General features: G+C 46.0%; 1 long non-coding RNA gene across 5 annotated transcripts in view; it reads left to right on the top strand.

Annotated features, from left to right (window-relative positions):
• LOC106018308 (uncharacterized) overlaps nt 1-18084 on the top strand; it is a 39647-nt gene extending 21563 nt beyond the window's left edge. Inside the window, exons 3-9 of one of the 5 annotated variants that reach the window (XR_011809373.1) lie at nt 2684-2808; nt 3119-3331; nt 10331-10459; nt 15317-15468; nt 16467-16571; nt 16680-16799; nt 17287-18084. This is a non-coding gene — a long non-coding RNA (uncharacterized lncRNA). Of the gene's footprint in view, nt 1-2683; nt 2809-3118; nt 3332-10330; nt 10460-15316; nt 15469-16466; nt 16582-16679; nt 17030-17286 lie in introns of those variants that run through there. The other 4 variants (XR_011809372.1, XR_003497779.3, XR_005266431.2 and 1 more) reach the window with 4 other exon arrangements.
• The last annotated feature ends 925 nt before the right edge of the window (nt 18085-19009 follow it).

Here is a 19009-nt window from a genome sequence, read left to right as displayed (position 1 = left end):
GCAGCAGAGCCACAGCTTCACTCCATGCAGAGGCCACTGGACTTCTGCCAGCAGATGGATTTCTGGTGGCAATCCTGGCAGGACCTCACAGGGCTGCGGCTCAAGGCGAGGGGCAGTAGGAGAAGTAGTAATGAATGAAATATATTACTAAATGTGCCACGTTAATGTTGTGCTCTATTCTGTGGAGCTGGAAGAAAAGAACTAACTTGGTTGTGTAGTTAGCTGCAAAGCACCAAACACCACTAGCACAGGGAAGTGCACGGATATTTAGCAGTGACTCACAGAAGCAGAAAAGACCAATGCAAGATTCAGCATATCAGAAATTCCCCACAACACCAGGGAGGTGACCCTACCCTTGGCAATGGGTAAAATGCTAGGGGACGATTATTTAGCATATTCTAATAGATGCACGATGAAGCTGGGGAAGATGTTTGACATGCCAAGTAAAAGATAGGGAGGGGTGCAAACGGGGCACCCAGGACATGAGAGCAATGTGAGGGTTTCCCTTGAGGCTGGTGCGAGACCAGCAGCCTGTTTGAAGATAATATGGAAATGAGAGGAGAATTGCCATCAAGCAATTGCAAGTCAAGCAAAGCTTCTACTTATGCTTGAGACAGTGGAAAACTTTAAGATTTGATTCTGCCAAGCTATAACTCCTCCCGGAGTTAATAATCTTCTGGGGCATGCTCCTGGGAATTGAGTGGTTTTCCTTTTCTGAAGTTTGTTTCAGAAATTAATTTCAGAATTCTGAGTTGAATTATTTATAAACATACGGCAGGTTGTTAAGCATTTGCTAATGACAGGCTTTTCTACAAGCCGGTGAATGAACTGATGTGTAATCTTTGTTTTGTACTATGATTAAAACACAAAGTCAAAAGGTCACAAGGTGAACATTGACTAAGTTTTTTTTTTTCCTCCAAGCCTGAAATATATCTTTATTCCTAGGAACCTGGACAGATGTTTAAAAGTGGTAGGAGGGATACTACTTAATTACCACGAGATCCACATTTCATCATGTTAATGAAATAAAAGTTACTTTGTTACCACTGCTCTAATTCTGTTGTCTTCTGCAAATTTGATTAGTAGTGATTTTGTTTTCTTCAAAGCCCCTGATTAAAATGCTCAGCAGCCTAGAGCCAACTGTCGATTCGTGCAGAGATGAGGCTGCTCAGTGGGCTTTCCACTCTGAGGCCAATCACTGAGATTGCATTTAATTGTTTAAAGACCATTGTATTGATTTTGTATTTTTCTCCTTTCTTCATTGAGAAGCTGTATGGTACCAACTCAAGTTTTAGGTATATTTTACACCAGTGCTAATTCATCTATCACCAAAATGTGTAACCTTCCTTAATTATGGAAATCATAAGATAATTTTTAATGTAATTACCACAAACTAGAGTTAACTGTCTAATTATTTAGCTACATTTCTTGCCTTTCTGTTACTTGAACCAATTTTACTTAAATCAACAAGAAATGACATTTCCTAGACAACTTTTTAAATGAAATGGATTGTCAGTTTTCTTTCCATCTTTCTGCTTTCTCTGCTATCCAATTTTTGGTACTTCCTAATAGCCTGGAAGTCCTTTGTTTGCATGGCTGCTGTCTACCAGCTCCCCAGTAACTGCAGGGAAGGATAAGCAGACTCATGGGCACGTGCATCTCTGTTCATATCCTAAAGAGAAATGTTTAATACTGTTTTTCACCTTACTAACTGTCATACTATATGTCTGCTTATTGATAAATACAGTTTTCAAGATCCTTGGCATAGTTCTTAAAACAAACTCATGCTATCACCTCTAACCTTGCTGGCAGAGGTTTTTTGGGTACTGTCTACACTGGGTTTATATGTATGCTCGTGCTTTTGTAAGTATCTTTATATTTCCATTCTCTTTGGGCAGTTCTTTTAATTACCACTCCAATACTGTCAATAAAGTTCACTCTTCAACCCCTTTGGCTCATGCTGGGCCCATCCAGCTCTGTGTGCTCATCACTGACCTGTCCTTAGCCTGCTTGTGTTTGCCAGCTGTTATCGAGTCACGATTTCCCTGTGCTGAGCCGTCAGCCCACGGTGACGTGGCATTCCTATGCCATGTTTTGGCGTTACTCTGGATCAAGGAGTGCTTTCTGTAGCTCAGGGTGTCTTCTGTCACCCAGCTCATGGCTTTGTGGTGATGTGGGGCTTTATCCCCTCTGTTTTCCAGGAGAGCAGCAAAATCAAATGCATAGACCCAAATTTAAAAAGCCTTTCTATGCAAATTTGGATTCTGTATAAAGAGAAGAGGAACTAGCAGGCAATTCCTAGTAAAAATTCCTAGCAAAATTCATTTCCACATATGACCAAAAAAAACTCAAAACATCCCCTCTTATTTGTACCAAGCACCTGCCACCCTCCAGGGTGAGCACTCCCAGGGACTTGCCTTGGTGTGGGCACATCTCCCTTGTACATGGGTGCTGCCCCCTGCACATCCCTGCTGACCACAGCGGGGCCTCTGCAGGGACTGCAGTTGGTGCTTCTGTCTGCCCAGGAGGGGCTGGCCCTGAGCTGCAGCTGGTGAGCGGGGCTGGATTTCTGTGGGCATTGCATCCAGTTAGCACTCTGCGTGCGGTGCTGTGGGGCTGGAGCACTCCTGTGCATCCAGACTCAGGAGCAATTTCTGACAATTTTTCTTTTTTCCTCCTTCAGTTTTTCTCCTTCAGTGTTGTCTTGATGTCTTTTCCCTGGCTCTGTGGATCCTCTGGAAGGTCTCACAGCTGCACCATCAAACAATTCAGATACTGGAAAATAATATTTCCCACCTAAAATTAGATGTGAGTTTGTGTGGTGGTTTGGAAATGCTTCCTTTGCAATTTCTGTAAGTGCCTCTATAGAGAATATAGGCTGAAACTGCAGAACAGCCTGAGAAGCTTAACTCTCCTGTGGCTTCAGCAGGAGCCATTCCTCCTAATTTCTGACTTTCAGAGAGTGAACCTGGGTGTACTCAGAGAGGAGGAGACAGAGACCCTGGTGCAGCTCTTCTCATCCAACTGATCAAAGGAAGAGTGGTGGGTGGGGATGAGGCTGACTTCTGAGCTCCCTTTTCAAGTTTAATTTTTTGCTGTGTCTCACTTTTTCTTTCAGAGCCATCTGCATTTGCTAAGGAAGGAATAATGCTCTTGCTTTGTAGTCAAATGTGCCTGACATCCCTGGCTCCCAGAGCACTTGCAGCCAGGGAGCACAGAATGGGAGAGTGACAGCTGTGAAGAAGCGCTGATGGTGGCCACGTTAGGATGATTTGTAGGGTTGGTGACAGCAAGAGGCCTCTGCAGCCTACGGGAAGCCACAGAGCTTCAGGTGTGTGCTGTCCCCTGGGAGCCACCCAGGTGTGTGGGGCACGGGGATGTGGGCTGTGGGTCCTGGCTCAGCGTGTGCAGCACCAGAGGCGTGCTTGTTGCTGACTTGCTTCTGCAACACGTGCTAGCCTAAGGCTGACTGTATCTTAAATATGAGTAATTGCTCTCCAGAGTTTATAGAAGAGGACAAATTCCTCATCTTCAGTTGCTGTTCACTCTTGGTGATCTCTAATTCTGCTATGGAAAGCAAAGAGGGGAACAAACCGATGAAGCCTGTGTCAGTGCTCAGCTGGTGGTGCTGGAAGCACACAGGAGGCTCAGCAGCCTCCCAGTCCCAGGGTGCAAAACACCCCTGGCAATTTTTCAGGTACAGTGTTTAGAGGAGGAAAAAATAAAATGCCACTCATCTATTTTTTTAACACACTGCTCCGTATTTTGGTGTCACAGAAGGTGCAGCATTGTATTGACTTCCTGGGTTGTTCTGAAAAGGATCGGGTCCTGGTGGGCATGCTTCAACAGGAGAAGAGATCCCGAGTATGCAGGACTGCTCCCAAATGACCTTTGCAATTGTCTTTCTGCTGAGAATACATCAGATATTTGCCAGTAACATAACTCAAAGATGTTGCAGTGGGTCATTTCTTGATTTTGAAAGATGAAATACTTGGAGTGTGCCATAACAAGTAAAGGTTTTCAAACCTGGTAGCTTGGAAAAAAATATCGTGAAACTGAAAAAGTAACTTTCTAACCCCATGAATTCAGGATGCTTCTCAATCAGACCACTATTTTAATGTGTTATCAATCTCTTTTTAGTGGTCAGCTGCTTTTAAAACATCAAAATTTGTAGCTTAAATTTTTTTTTTAGTGTAGTTTCAGAAGCCATAGCCATGCAAGGAGAGGTTTTATGTGCAGCTCAGTGCCCATGAGACTTGCAGTCCCCTGTGCATCTGAAAGCCTGAACCTTATATCAAAGCAGTGTTAGACTGGGACAAAAATAGTACTTTGAAAATTAAATGAATTAAGGTGAAATTAAATTAATCAGCCAAAAGTATTCTTTTTAAAGCTCCCTACAAGAGAAAACAAATTAAATGTTTGTAATTGCAGCTATGTTAGAGTTTATCCATAAGTAATTTTTGAATGCTGTCTTGTATGGAAAAAATTCACGTTAGTAATGATGATCATGGAGCTGCACAGCATACATGGGTTTCAGTGTGCTGTTTTCCACTGGAAGGGAAGACCTGTAGATTTCACCATCCTAAAGCACTGAGTGCTTATTGGAAAGGAGTTTACTCACAAGTAGCTTCTTACCAGTAGCCACAGAATGGTACAAAATGATGTTAGTGTAAATAACATAAAATGATGCACACAGCAGAGGGAACTGAAGTTGCAGGATTTATTTATTTTCAGGGAAAAATTAGTCTGTTAGATGGGATTTTTTTTTCCTTTTATTTGCCTATCTCATTTGACTTTTCATCAGAACTCAAAGTTTCAGAGGAAAGCTGGCAGGAGGTCAGTGCTGTCACAGATAGGTGATTACCTTTGCTTTCACCCAACTTTCAGAGGGCAGCACCCTCCTGCTCCTGCTGCCAGGACATGAGGGGCTGGAGGGGGCTCTGTATGCCCCCCATGTACCAGGGATTAGTGCTCTGTGCTGGAGGTCACCGCGGAGCAGGGTGAGCAGAAACCAGCTGGTGGGAATTAATGCACCTTTCCCGTGGACACACCACAGCTGTTTGCCTGTGTCTCTGCAAATGAGAACAGATGAGGTGCATGAGGAAGAGCTGCCTTGTTCAGCAAACGGCAGAGCTGTGGGTTATCTCTCATGAGAATTTTGCAAGGTATGTGTTGTCCTCAGTGTGTCCTGCTAACAGGCAACCTTTCCTCTTTTACCACTGAAGTACTGCAGCTGAAAAATAGGAGCTGCTCCTTCCCCTGTTCTTGGGAGTCAAGTCTGATTTCAGCAGCTGGTGGGAGGGGGCCCCATGGCAGGGGTTGGGATTTAGATGCTCCTTAAGGTTCCTTCCAACCCAAACCATTCTGTGGTTCTATGATATAACAAGTTCCCAGTCCAATTAAATATTTTTTTAATGTTTTTCATTTTAAAATGTTTTCATTTTGGTGATACTCAGCAGTGCTAGGATAATTGCTGGGGTTTTACATTTTGTAGCTGGCACAGGGCATGGGGAGTGGTGCAGGGCGGCGATGCCAGCACTGCGGTGCCTTCCTCCAGCCTGGGGGGTGCCGTGGCCAGCGCTGGGAGTGGGACGGGGCCATTCGGGGAGCTCAGGCACTTTGGGGCCCGGGGCTTCTTTTAGCTTGTGTCATTTTCTTGGTCATGCTGGTGAATTAATGTCAGACTGCTCAAGTGCCCATCAACAACACAGGGCACAGGAGTGCGGAGGCTGGCTGCGGTGGTGAAGGCTAATAAATCATGCAAAGCAGCTGTCTCTGTAAGCGTTCGTTGCTGCTTGCTCCTGGAGGTGATCTGCTGTATGAAAGATGTCTTTACAGTGTTGTTTGTGGTCAGGAAGCATTTTATATGCTAATTATTTGGTTAAAATAACAGCAACTCCACATACACTTAGGCTAAAGTGCTTTGGTTGAAACCTGTGGGAACAAAGGCAAGCGGCCGGAGAGGACATTTATTATTAGAATGGAGTGTGCAGAGGCAGCAATTTTACTCACTAAAAAATAGAAAGTAAGATTTCAATAAAGATTTTTTTTTTAATAAAAACAACTATGAGAGAACATTTTGATCTATAGGGGAAACAGAACTGCAAGCACTACCTCCACGAAAGCTAATCCAGGAAGAAGTGCCCACTTAATTCCCGTGATTAGGCTGAGTTACGGCGGTAATGCTCGTTTCCTTTCCATTAACGGGAGTTCTGCGAGGCTGAAAAAACCTTCTGCTTAGCACTGGTTTTTAAAAGACTTCCAAAATGACAATAAATTTAGGGGCACTGATGAACTCTCAGTGATGGATTGAGCTACTTCAGTGCCTGTTTCAGAGTGCTCTTGCTGCAAGCTCCTTCTCCGGAGGCTGCTGACAAGCTCTGGAGGACAGCATAGGACTCGAAGCCCCTGCAGGTGCAGATGGCCCCTCACAACCGCAGTACTAATACTGAGAGACTCGGTCATTGTCTCTTTGAAATTGCTGTAAGACATGACAGTTGTCAAGTGACACGAAGGGGAGTCACTCGGGCTGCCTTGCTGGCAGCGTGGGCCATTAAGAGAAGTGCTTGGGAGAATGGCTGATAAACCCATAAATCCCACTGACGCTCAGGAGTGGAGAGCTGAGCCTGGCTTAGGGGAAGGAACAAGGGAAAAACAGCACCAAGCAGAAGATTTTTGTTCACTTCTAAGAATTTCAAAACTGATTTAAACAATGCAACAACGTGATCTACGATTTTTTTTTTTTTTTAATTTGCTTATTCATTGTTTATTGCATGAATGAGGTTTTAAAGTCTAACTTGAGACGTTTTATTCTAAATTACACTGAGAGCTCTATGGCTCTGCAGGCATCTTGCTTGACTTTACTATGTATGTTTGTAGTTATTTTTGCTTCCTGAGATACACATGCTTAAGTAGTTTTGGCCACTTTCTCTCCATGAAAATCATTAGAATTTGGCAATTCTTTGGTTTAGAATTCTGAAATGAAAGGGTATGTCTGGTAAGTTTTAGAAGCTGAAGTGTTGCTTCCTTTCCTTTTCAATTCTTTTTCTGCTGGTTGGCACGTGGGAATGAAACTGCCCAGCTAAGGCACCGATGTGAGCTGAGCAGAGCAGTGGGTGACAAGCCCCTCCTGCCACCACCACGGGCACAGAAACAATGATGTGCTGGGGAGAGCATGTGGCAAGTTTCTTTAATCACTGGAGCTGGGCATTTTATGATAGTGCAGCTGCGGTGTCACACCTTGCAGGACAGAGAAGGGATGTCCGGAGGGGGGCCAGGAGTGCTCCCACTGCCAGCCCCTGCTCTCAGGGGTGGCAAGGGGACAGGGTGGGACACCGAAAGGTGCTGGGAGGCAAGGGGGTCCTGGTAAGAGCACAGTGTGCGAGTGTGAGTCCCACACCACCAGCAGTGGGTGGGCTGGGGCCACAGGGCAGGGCCAGCACCCACAGGTGTGCTGGGCTGCAAGGCTCCACTGCAGGTAACGGGGGAAGCTGTGTCTATGGGACTGAGTAGGATTAAACCAGCCTGTAATTTAATTGTTCTTGGTTCAGAAAGATACCATGAAGAGCCATAATCTGCTGGGTGCAAAACTGATAAATATTTACTTCTCATTTATGTTGCTGGCAAAAAACGTATCTTAAAAAATGGCTTTTCTATAGTGTACTGTAATCTTCTCTCAGAGTGCAGCGCAGCAGATGTAGGAGGATCACTACACTTTCAGCTGAAATTAGGGCTATCTCAGGTTAAACAAAAGAAAGGCATGTGAGGATGTAAACATAACATTTCTAGGAGACAAAAGGATTTCTAAGCAAATTTCCTCATTTAAAATATATCTCCTCCCCCTGTAAGGCTCTGCATAAAGCACGTGTCATTTCAGTCTCCAGAACTGTTTATTTGAAATTTCCATTTTTTACAATGATCAAACAACCCAACCTCAAGCCCTGAATTACAAAACAGGAAGAAGAGACATAACAACTTTTGATATTTATTTTCTTTTGCTTATGTGTTTGATCGCACGCATTCCCTCCGCTTCCCTCCAGATCGCGTCTTCCGCTTCCTTGTCTCATCACACAGCATGTGTCTTTAAAATACACCCATGAATATGAAAGGCTCATCAGTAATTAGGTTGGCATTAAATGTTAACATGTCCGTGTCACCAGGATCATACCACATGCATCGGCCAGACAAGCTGCTGGCAAGGCCATTTGAAGGTGATGTGAGATGCCGATGAGGGCTGTTGTGGGACGGGGCGCCACAGTCCTGTGCCTCACACGGGGTGCCCCCCTTGCTGGGAGGTCTGGCTCCCTCTGCGCTCTCAGGGGCTCCTTGTAGGGGTGCACCCAGGGGGATCCAGCTGCTGGCGAGAGGGGTGCCCGAGTCCCCTAGCAGCTCTGCCCTGAGCCACCAGCTCCCTGACTGTCAAAACGCAGATTTTCACAGCATCCCAGATGTTTCAAGCACGTCATTCTCTTTGGCCTCTCTTTGTGTTCACCTTGGTGATACAGCATCTCAGTTCCTCCGAGGCGGGGGATGAGGTGTGGTTGTATTTCTTTGCTTCATATTAATGTAGCTCTCACCCCATTGCTCTTGACCATATCTGCTTTTTCTAACATTTCAAGATCCTCTGTGAAATCTGTAGCAACACAAAGGAGAAGGGCGTGATGCCTGGCTTGCAATGCACTGCTGTGGGTATTGGGAATTCAGTGGCCAGGCTGCAAATATGAAAACTCAAACTGCTAGGTAGCAGTGATAGCCCCCTATGTCTCAGGGTCCCTCTCTATCTCATCTGGCAGCCAGCTGCTTTCAGTGATCCTGCGAGCTGTGCTGTGAGCACTGGTGTTCAGAGCAACGGCTCAGTGTTTCCATTGACCATCTTCAGACAGCAACATACATCAGCTTCTGGTGCCTGGTTTCTTTTCTTGTTTATTACACTATTTTCCTTTCCTCTGAAGCATTAAAGACTGGCATCAGCTGGACGCAGTGTATTGGGCTGTGTTAGTGCTTCTGGTACTGGCAGTTCCACAGTCAGTGTTGTTGGGAACGTGGTTTCACACACGTCCTGCTGGCTTTGGTTGTCTTCTGAGTGTAGGAGATGCCCAGGGATGCTCTGCCTTCCTCCATCACATTTACCTCCGTGCCCCATCAGGGTGTTTTCTTCCCGGCTTCATGGGGAACGTGCTGGGAGCTTTGAGGGTTCAGCGAGGAGGCTTCAGCTCCTCTGGGAGGTGGTGCATTTGTGCAGCAGGAGATGCTGTGTCTAATTTTAGACTCAGTATCTGCTGCCTGTAATTAAGCACGGCTGGATATGATGACCAGGGAGTCCTTTCTGTCTATCCGTTTTCTATAAGGCTTCTTCCAAAACATCTGAAGGTGTAAAACAAACAGGGAGGAATCAATCATGTTTTCTCCTGAGACATCCATCCACAGCGCAGACAGGGATTTTCCCCCGCTGTGCAGTCTGGCTGGCAGTGGGCCCTGCAGCAGAGTGCCTGGGGACAGAGGCAGGCCTCCAGATCGCGGCCCCTCCATTTCCCATGGCAGTGACACAGCCATGCACACACTTCAGTCAGCCTTTCCTGCTGAGGTGACGTCTTCCCCTGGCAAAGCACGAGCCAGCAGGGAATGCAGAGCTTAATCCTGCTCTTACAGTGACTTATTGCGTGACCTTTTGAGCAAGGACTTAACTTACCTGAATCTCCATTTTCCTAAGGAGATAATACTGCATCATATTAAGTGGCTCATTGCCTTGAAAATCACATTTCCTCCTGACAACAGTTCCCCTGCTGATTTTCCCAAATGACAGCCAGGACACCCCTGTGCCCTTGGGATGGCAGTCTGCACAGCCTGCCAGCCTGGTGCTGCTGCACGGGGACAGTGCCAACGTGGGGCTGGGGACGTCTGCTCTGCCTGCACCGGGTGCACCTGCCCTGCCTCAGCTCGTGTTCATGGCTCCCGAGCCATAAGTCCTTTAGTCAGGTCATTTAAAAAAAAAAAAAAAAAAAAAAAAAAAAAAAGGTTAACAGAGTTGGGATAATGAAGGTTAAAAAAAAGAAGAAATAAATACGAATAAAAGAATAAAGAAGAATAAATAGAAGAATAAAAACGGAAGGAAGGAAGGAAAGAAGGAAGGAAAGAGAAGGAAAGAAATAAGAAAATAAGAAGGAAGGAAGGAAACATGAAGAAAGGAAGGAGAGAAAGAAAAGAAAGGAAGAGAAAGAAAGAGGGGAGGAAGGAGGGTGGGAAGAGGAAGAAAGGAAGGAAATACGGTGTTATAACTCCTGAATGATAAACTCCTGAAGTTGAAACCGCTGTTGTTTTGCATCATTTGCAGAGACTGTAAAGCAACTGGCTCAGAATCGAGTCCTGACGTCTTTACGCAGTTCTTAACCAGTCCTTGTGCAAGAGAAGAGCATCTTGGGTGCAGATATTACAGAAGCCTGCAAACCTGAAGAACACCAAGGTAATGCACAGATGCTTTTCTATAGTCTTAACTTCAACATAAAATCCTTCAGTGTACTGAGCAAGAAGTTATGAAAGCAGAAATTAAATAGATTAAGAGCAATGAAAGGGAATAACTGCATGCAAGAAATCATTGCTGTACAGAAATGTTTGCACTGAGACTCTGCAGGGCCTCTCCAGCATTTGACTCAATCATTTTGAAGGATGTTACTGTTGATTAAAATGAATAGAAAATGTACCAAAGCTCTGGCAGCTAACGGAGCAGGAGCCAATCAGAGCAATATGGGCCATGCAGCAACCTGGAACCATTCACAAAAATGCATCATCTACTGAAAGAGCAGTGACGTGCGTGCATCTCTACATCGACCTCCCCGAGCACAGTGTTAGGGCCATACCCCACCCGTACCCCTCAACCTCATGGATAAGGCTTCAGTAACTGGCCCGGGGGTCCTAGCACCTCATCGCTAACTGCACCACCGCCTGGCTGCAGTCCCACTGCGATGTGCATGAATAAACCACACGTCCTGGTCCTCAGCAGGGGGCTGCTCCGCCACCGCTCAGCTTGTTCCCGTGCTATATTTGTTTCTGTAAGATGCATTTTTCCCCTTGGATTATGGCTAATTTAAAGGCATAAATATTCATATGGATAGAAAGAAGTTTATTATAGTTCCAAAATGTCAGACTCATTCAAGCCAAAACCCAAATGAAATACTTGATACAAAGCCACGGACACGGAAATGTTACGTTTGGTGCTGCAGCACGAGCTGCAACACGCGACAGATCTTCCCCCTGCACACAGGAAACCAAATGCAATTTGTAGCTGATATCAGCCGTGGGTTCATAAAATCAGTGAGATCTGAAACCCTTTTGCAATTTTTTTTCCCCGTATAAAGCATCAGCAGCCATTTACAGCAGCAGTCATTCAGGTAGCAGTTACAGCAGCTCCTGCACTGTCTCCCTGGGCTCAGCCCTCAGCAAAAACTGCTCCAGCCCCTGCCAGGGGAGAGCTCTCCTCTCCTTGCCCAGCTGGCATATCTCCAAATGAATGTGCTAATTGTTACCCTCAGCCCGTTATCACGCATGTGCTAATGTCAGGGATAGGGACGTTTCTCCTGTAGCTCCCCAAGGGTTTTTAATTTCTGCATGCCCACCCGCAGCAGGCTGGGTGACGCTTCCAGCCAGGCACTGGGAGGCAGCCACGGGGTGCGCTCACCCCGAGCCGAGCCGCGCGTGCTGGAGCAGGACCATCAAGTGCCGGGTGTGCAGCCTTCCCGTGTGCCTACTGTGGGTTTTGGTGTGCCAGCACAGAGAGCCCAGCCTGCTGCTTCCCTCCCACAAGGAAGGAGTCACCAGGAAAGCCCGTACTGAGTTTGTGATTACCACTTTCAGCAGACACTGGTACAGATGGGCAGTGGGTATGGGTGGTCCAGGCACCGCCAGCCACGAGGAGGCTTTCATCTCAAACCTGTTGGATTTCAGGGCCTCCAGAAATGGGGGGTGCAGGAGCAGAGCTGCAGCATCTCTGAGAACAAAGCTCTGCATCTCTTCAAGAGCATCCCGCGCTGTGTAAGCCTGGGTGAAGGCAGCAGGGCAGCGTCAGCACTGCTGCCTCCCGTGCGGCATCTCGCCACCCAAGCACCCCTCCGTGGGCATTGAGGGGGCAGTACGCATCAGCACATCGGCCTGGGAGCAGATGGCACTGCGCTGACACTGACAGAAGCTCCCTGGTGTGGCTGCTTGCAGGCTGGTCCCTGCAGAGCGGCGCTCTGGGAGTGCTGGAGGGTGTCCAAAGCTCTGCAGAACGGGGACCAGCGCCTCGGTACCGCTTGCAATGCAGCGCACGTTGGGGCACTTGTCTTGCTTTCAGCACAGCTTAGTCTCTGTCATTCCGCTGCTTGTCTGAGGTGTCTGGGTTTCTTTCTCAATTAAGCACCCTGCTTAGTGATAGCTGCTGCTCCTCGTCACACCAGTTCTGACTGTAATAGGATGTGGCTGCTAATCGTGATGGATTTATGCAGGTCAGTTTGTCCCGTGCTCATCTCATATTCCTGAAAGGGCTGCTGTGGTGGTGGTGAGCTCTGGTGCTCCTCGAGGTCTGCTGTTAGCGTGTGTCCTCTGGGCAGAGGCCACGAGGAGGGTACGAATGAAGCCTCAGTGGGTGAGCTGGGGTGATTTAACCACAGAGTCGATGTCCTCAGATCAGTGCTGACTCTCTGGAGAAGTGTATGAACATGTTGTCTTGATGCCTCTACGAATTTCCAGCTGTTCCTTCACTTTTCACTTGTACTGCAAAGAAGGACAAGGGGGTGGTGAGAGTCCCTGCAATTTGCACGAGCCAGCAGGATTCAAGAGACACCACCAGACAAGGGCGTCTTCAGGCTGATTTCTGATTCTAGGAGGCATGTTGAAAGTAACACTTGTTGGATTTTCCCCTTGGTTTTGCTTTTCATTACAAAGCTGACAAGCTCAATATCAGAGGATGAGGAACATGACAAACCCAAGGAAGGGAAGATACACTGCTTTCCATCCCGCAGGAGGAGAAAACAAATGTATCCTGTGGCCTCTCCGTGGGCCGTGACACACGGCCCGGTTTCCCATTCATCACCCGCAGTGTGGCTTTTCTCGAGCATTTGTTTGCAAGCAGCTTCTCCGCAGTAGCATTACTATTCAGAAGAGCAACCACCTTGGCTGGAGTTCTTCTTTAAGAGAAGAAAAAATTCCACACGGCTGCAGCGAGGAGTTGCCAAAATTACTTCTTGATACCAGACCCGGTGCTCAGAGCAGCAGCAGTGGTTGTTCTGCATTTTCTTTACAAGAGTTAAGGGTAAGGCCGGTTGTGCTTTGCCTGCAGTGTCACAGCTTTTCCTAGCTGACGTTGGCAGGGATGGGGCTTCTCAGTGCCTCCCCTGTGTCTGATGGGGGCGAGCGAGCAGAGCCCTTAAATCACGACAGAACAGTCTGTTTTTCAAACCTGTTATTCTCTTTCCTGGTCAAAGTGTGGAGTGTTTATGGTGTTCTTTGTAAGACTTTGTCTGTTTTAGCAACAAAGCCTACATAGCACCAGGACCTACCTCTAGAGTCTTCCTCCGTGGGAGATGAACACTGCAGAATAACTCCTAACTTCTGCAGAAATAACCTCTGCCATAAAGCTGTGAGCAATCTTACGGAATGGAAAGAGAACACATCGGGCTGGCTGCAAGGCAGACGGAAATAAATGGGGAGGCTTGTGCAACTGAAGAAATAGGAATAGGAGTGGTGCTCCATGGCAGGGCTGAGAGCTGCAGCCTGGAAAAAGTATGTGGTAAAAAATCTGCAAAATCTGGGGGCTAAGAGCCCATTTGGAAAACATCGATTCTGTGCTACAGGAGAGATGATTTGGTACAGGATTTATACTGATGCGCTGAACTAGATTGACTTTGAAAGACTAGGGCTATTATTTGCAATTTTTGGAATGAAACTGTACGTACGTGCTGCATACAAAAGAAATCTGCATCGATACAGGAGTCACTGACCAAATTCTCACCGAGTCAATGATGCTGAACCATTCCTCCATTCCTCATATCCAGTGAATTCAGCATTCATCTTCAGGCACTGATCTCTGCAGAGAGACCAAAAAGTGAAACAGCTTATATTTGCTGAGAATAAAGTTGGGAAGGGAAGAGAAGGGAAGGGAAGGGAAGGGAAGGGAAGGGAAGGGAAGGGAAGGGAAGGGAAGGGAAGGGAAGGGAAGGGAAGGGAAGGGAAGGGAAGGGAAGTTTCTTTGGTAACCAGCCTAGTTACAATTAATGTTGCATTAACAGGGAACTGCGAGACCATAGTTATAGGAAGAGGGGCAGTGGGGGAGGCTGACGACCTGGCAATGTCATTTTAAAGACTCACACTGACTTGTACTGAGAGGTTTTCATGATCCTCCTCTGTCCCTGGGCTCTGAAGTACTTTGTGAATCCGGGCTGCAGGAGTCACCATGCACAAATGGGTGTTTTGGTTTGCCAGTCTAGGAGGATGGCGGAATAGGGCTTTGCAGGTGTCCTACATGAACTGTGGTTAGGAGAGGTAACATTTGGTGTATAAATAAATACTGAGTGATACCATGGAGGTAACCATTTTCCATGAATACCACATCAATAGTTGTAATTTGCTGCTGCAGCTGTGATGATACAAGGCTGTGCAAGACGCGAGGTGTGTAGGGATAGGTAATGGCTTTTATTAGTCCCAACTCTGTTACATCGATGTGAAAAAAGTTTGTGTAACCAAAAGCTTCCCTGAGTTTCCCAGCTATGTCACTTGGCCTAGTAAAACACCCTGCCCTCCCCACAAGCTTTTCTCTGTGCCGTGAAGCTGTGAGAGCACCAGAGCCGTGCTGTGCTGCACGAGGGTTGCCGGGGCACTGCTGCAGGTCACCAGCCCCTCCTGAAAGCACTGCTGCTAAACTGGATGGGGGTTGGAAAAATGCAGCTCCCGACCTTATCTTCAAAGGAGAGACTTGCAAAGCTGGAGTCTGTGTGAGGGATTTTTGTGTGGATCTTGTCAGCAGTCTACCAGTAACTGTGGGGAGAGCGGGCTTTCAGTGACAGGGAAACCCATAATACATCCAAACAGACGTAACGGGAGGGAAATTGTGTGGAGGTGAAAGCACAAATGGAGACCACTGAGGAGAGCCCTGCAGCTGGGCTGGGCTCAGAGGTGGGCAGCAGTGCTTGGATCCCAGCTCCCAGCTCTGCCTCGTCCCCCGCTGGTCCTGGGGGGCTGCCGGGGAGGGCTGGGCCCGGCTGGGTTGAGCTGGGCTCTGCGGGCTGCACCCGCCTGATCCCAGAGACCCTGCGGGGTCTCAGTGCAGGAGCAAAGCCTTTCCTTCCAGAGAGTGAACACAGGACCTGCACCCATCACGGCGTTCAGCTGCCAGACCTTCACATCTCAGGATGGCCCCTGAAATAGCTGCACACGTGGAACAAGATTTACTCAGTGAATGGTGCTGCTGATGGATGCTGAGTGTTGTTTGGGGACAAAGAGGTACTTAAATTTTATTTTGGAATAATGCATTTATTTTTGGAGCGGAGCTGAACATAGCAGATAGTTACACTCCACCAAAAAGAAAACACTTAAAAAATTTAAAAATGTTCTTTATTTAAAAACCCAAACAAACATAAAAGCTTAAAAAACCCCACTAAACTAGAGTCATACAAGGATTTGAGGCAAAAAAATAACATATATATATTTTTCATATAAATCATAAAAAAATTCTGAAGAAAAAAAAAAGATAATGATAATAGATAGGGAACCTTTTAGTGCAATGACTGTGCCAGCAGGTTTACGTTTGGGTGTACTCAAACCAATTATTTTTTTCCATTGGCCAAAGATACAGAGCTACTCCCAGCATGGTGGTGACCCAGTTAAACCAGTAAACGAGCCGTGCTTTTCACAAGCGCAGGGAGCCCTGCCTGCTCTGCACCCTGCTTGCCATGCTCAGGTTTCCAGCCCCAGACACCTTCAGCTACCACGGGGTTTTGCTGACCTGGGGACAGCTCAGCAGTGCAGCCAGTGCCAAAACATCTCTCCTGTCCTGGGACACTTTATGGCCTTGAGGTCCCGGCAGTGTGGTGGCCTCACCTGCAATGAGGTTCTGTGTCCCAGAGTTGTCTGGCGGTTGAAGGAAACCAGATCTCTCTCTCTCTCTTTATTTTTTATTATTTTTTTTCCCCTACTTCACAGTAGTCCTCCAGAGAGTACAAAGGGGCTAAAACCAGTTGAAGCATGTCTAAGTTCTGAATTTCTATGATGTAGCTTCAAAATTCAAGTTTTCAGAACTCAAAAGATTATTTCTAATCTTCCAGAGGGTTCATTTTATGTAGTTTTATTATTCATGCGTTATTTTATGAAGTGGCAGCCATACCATTGATTTGTCATAATACAGAACTATTGCTGAAATATTCTTTTATTTTATGTCATTTAAACAAATCAGTAACTGTGGCTGATCAGTGCTGATTAAGACACATAATCTCATTTTCCAGGTGCAGATGTCTCGGCTGTATGGAGCAGCAGTGGGGGGGACAGGACTCTTGATTATTTGTTCAAAGTTGCCTCTGCAGTGGACGGTCTTAGGAAGCCACGGCCAGGTGATGAATGGTCGGATTCCTGCAGCTAGCATAAAGCCAGCGCATATTCCTCCTTGTGTGCCCTGGGTAATTTTCCAGAAATTAATGTTTGTGCTATTTCTGATATAGATTGTAGCAGACTTGCTGGGTGACCTGCTGCTGCCCATGGCCAGTACCAACGGCCAGGACATCCATCGTGAGCTCAGTTCCCTCCTGTGAAATGGCTTTGCCCTTCATCTCCAATGCACGGTGAGTTTGTAATTGTGAACTGCAGGGAACACTGCGCTTAAAGCTGGGAGGATGCAGGGGAGGAACCCAGCTGTCTGCGGTCCTGAGCTCCTCTGCCTGTTCGTATTGCCCTCTGTGTCTTAGGATGTGCAGCATGGGGCTTGGTGGGCTGCCTGCTCCTTGCATTCATGGTGAGCACGGGGAGTCCTGCACTGCAAATTGATTTTGGCTCCATCACTTTTTTTTTTTTTTTTTTTTTTTTTTTTTTTTTTTTTTGGTAAATGACAGTGTGACAGTGATAAGTGCGTATCTGAGGTTGCACTCATACAGAGGATTTGAGCTATTCTAAAGCATCTAAACAAGAGATGCCTGACTGATCCCCAAACTTCTGTTCCCAGACATTGCCCTCTGACTCACTGGCTTGTTTTGGTTTGGTGTAAACCTCTCTCCTCTTTCCGTTCTTCTCAGCCGGCATCTTTCAGCTGGTTTTGACACTTCTTAAATTTAGGACGCAGGTGGACTGCCAGGCACCGCTCTCCATACAGGTACAGAAGAGCGAGGTCAAAACACGGTACCAGCTCCACTTTGTGCACCTTCTCCTGGTGAGCCCTCCCAGTGCTCCTTCTGCAAGTGTTTTTTTTTTATACCCCTGCTGGGGGTTATAAAAAATGCATTTTTCTTGGCTCAAAAAAGTAAATTTAGGCACTACTTTTTGTGTTTTAAGACTCTAAGAAATACGTGTACTTTGATTTAAAAATGCCTTTGTGTCACAATTTATGCCCCCTTGAGCCCAGCTCTTTATGAGTTTTTCATACTGGAATATTGCTGTTATTTATTAAATCCCTGATAAAGCTGCACTTAATACTCCCATAATAGAATATGCATCTTTAAATCTGCTGAATATGTGGTTTGTCACTGATGCAAAGTGTACTGATTAATTAAATAAGACTTAGAGATTCATAAAGCAATTGCTGCAAAATGAAATGTTATTTACATCTAAGTATATTATCAATTATGGAAACTTAATTTTTCCCTTACACAATCTGTCTTGAAATTCCACTGATAGCGTAGTAGTCTCTGATGATTTAATGATTTAAAACTAATTTTCAGTATTGAGCACACTTGCAAAAAATCAGCAGTGTTTTTCAAAACAAATAAAGTTGATATTTTGCATAATGGCAACGTGCAGCTCTTAGTGGAGGTGAAAAGGACATGGGAAATGAAACCACATGTGCATTTTTGTTCAGTTGTTTTAAGTAAATGTTTTAGCTGTCACAGCTGTAGCATTTAAATATTAAAACATTCTTCTATCACAATCAGGTTTTGGTGATGAAAACGTTGTCTATCCTGCTTTCATAGGTAGTGTTTTCTGAGTCAGCTCAAACTCTGCTGTTTGCTTGTTATCTATCAGCTGTTTGCTGGCCGGTTAATCAGCCAGCACCAGACAAATTCAATCCTTTATCAAGCCCTTTATCAAGGCTCATCAAATGGCTGGGAGACTGCTCAGACAGTCCAACGAGACCTTACTGTCACAGCTGTATTAATTCAGCTGTATCACTGGGGGGAAGTAAAAAAAAAAAAAAAACAAGGGGGGGGGGGGGGAGAAAAAGACAAAACCTCATTTATTAGGTTCTTGTTGTTTTCTCTTTTACATGTTTTCCATGTAAATAGCCCAGTGAGCTATGCGTCAGGTATCTTACTCTCTCCTTCACAAAGGTCTCTGTCCTCATGTTTCCTTTTCATATAATTAATGTTTTAATAGATAAAGGAACGAAGGTTTGGGAGAAGTTCAGGATATCTAAGGCCTGATGAAAGTTGATGGGTGGAGTTGTTTAGAAAAACATGAGCTCAAGACTTGGTCTCTGGCAGAGGAGTTTTCCTCATTCCTTTGATACCGCGGATCCCAACAGCATCTCCTGCTGAGTCTCTCCCAATTATCACTCACAGCCCAAAGGGTCGTTAGAACTCGTGCTCCCAGGGCCTGCTTTATATGCACCAGCCCATAGGAAATGTTCTCATTACTGCTTTCGTATAAAGGTACAACTGCACTCCAGCCATATGTACCATTTATTCATTAAATTATTTGCTTATTAAATTAATAAAAATGACACCGTTCTGCGTGCTTCTAACCTGTCCCAGCAGGTCCTGCAGACCTCCTGATTTTACCACTTTCTGTGCAGGGACCTGGGGCTGTCTTACTTCCTTACTTTGTTTTTCCTTCTTTCTTGACG

The sequence above is a fragment of the Anas platyrhynchos genome, chromosome 5, assembly GCF_047663525.1.
Source record: "Anas platyrhynchos isolate ZD024472 breed Pekin duck chromosome 5, IASCAAS_PekinDuck_T2T, whole genome shotgun sequence".
NCBI classification, from domain to species: Eukaryota; Metazoa; Chordata; class Aves; order Anseriformes; family Anatidae; genus Anas; species Anas platyrhynchos.
The sequence above is the reverse complement of the archived record's forward strand: the minus strand, read 5'-3'. Positions and strand labels throughout refer to the sequence as shown.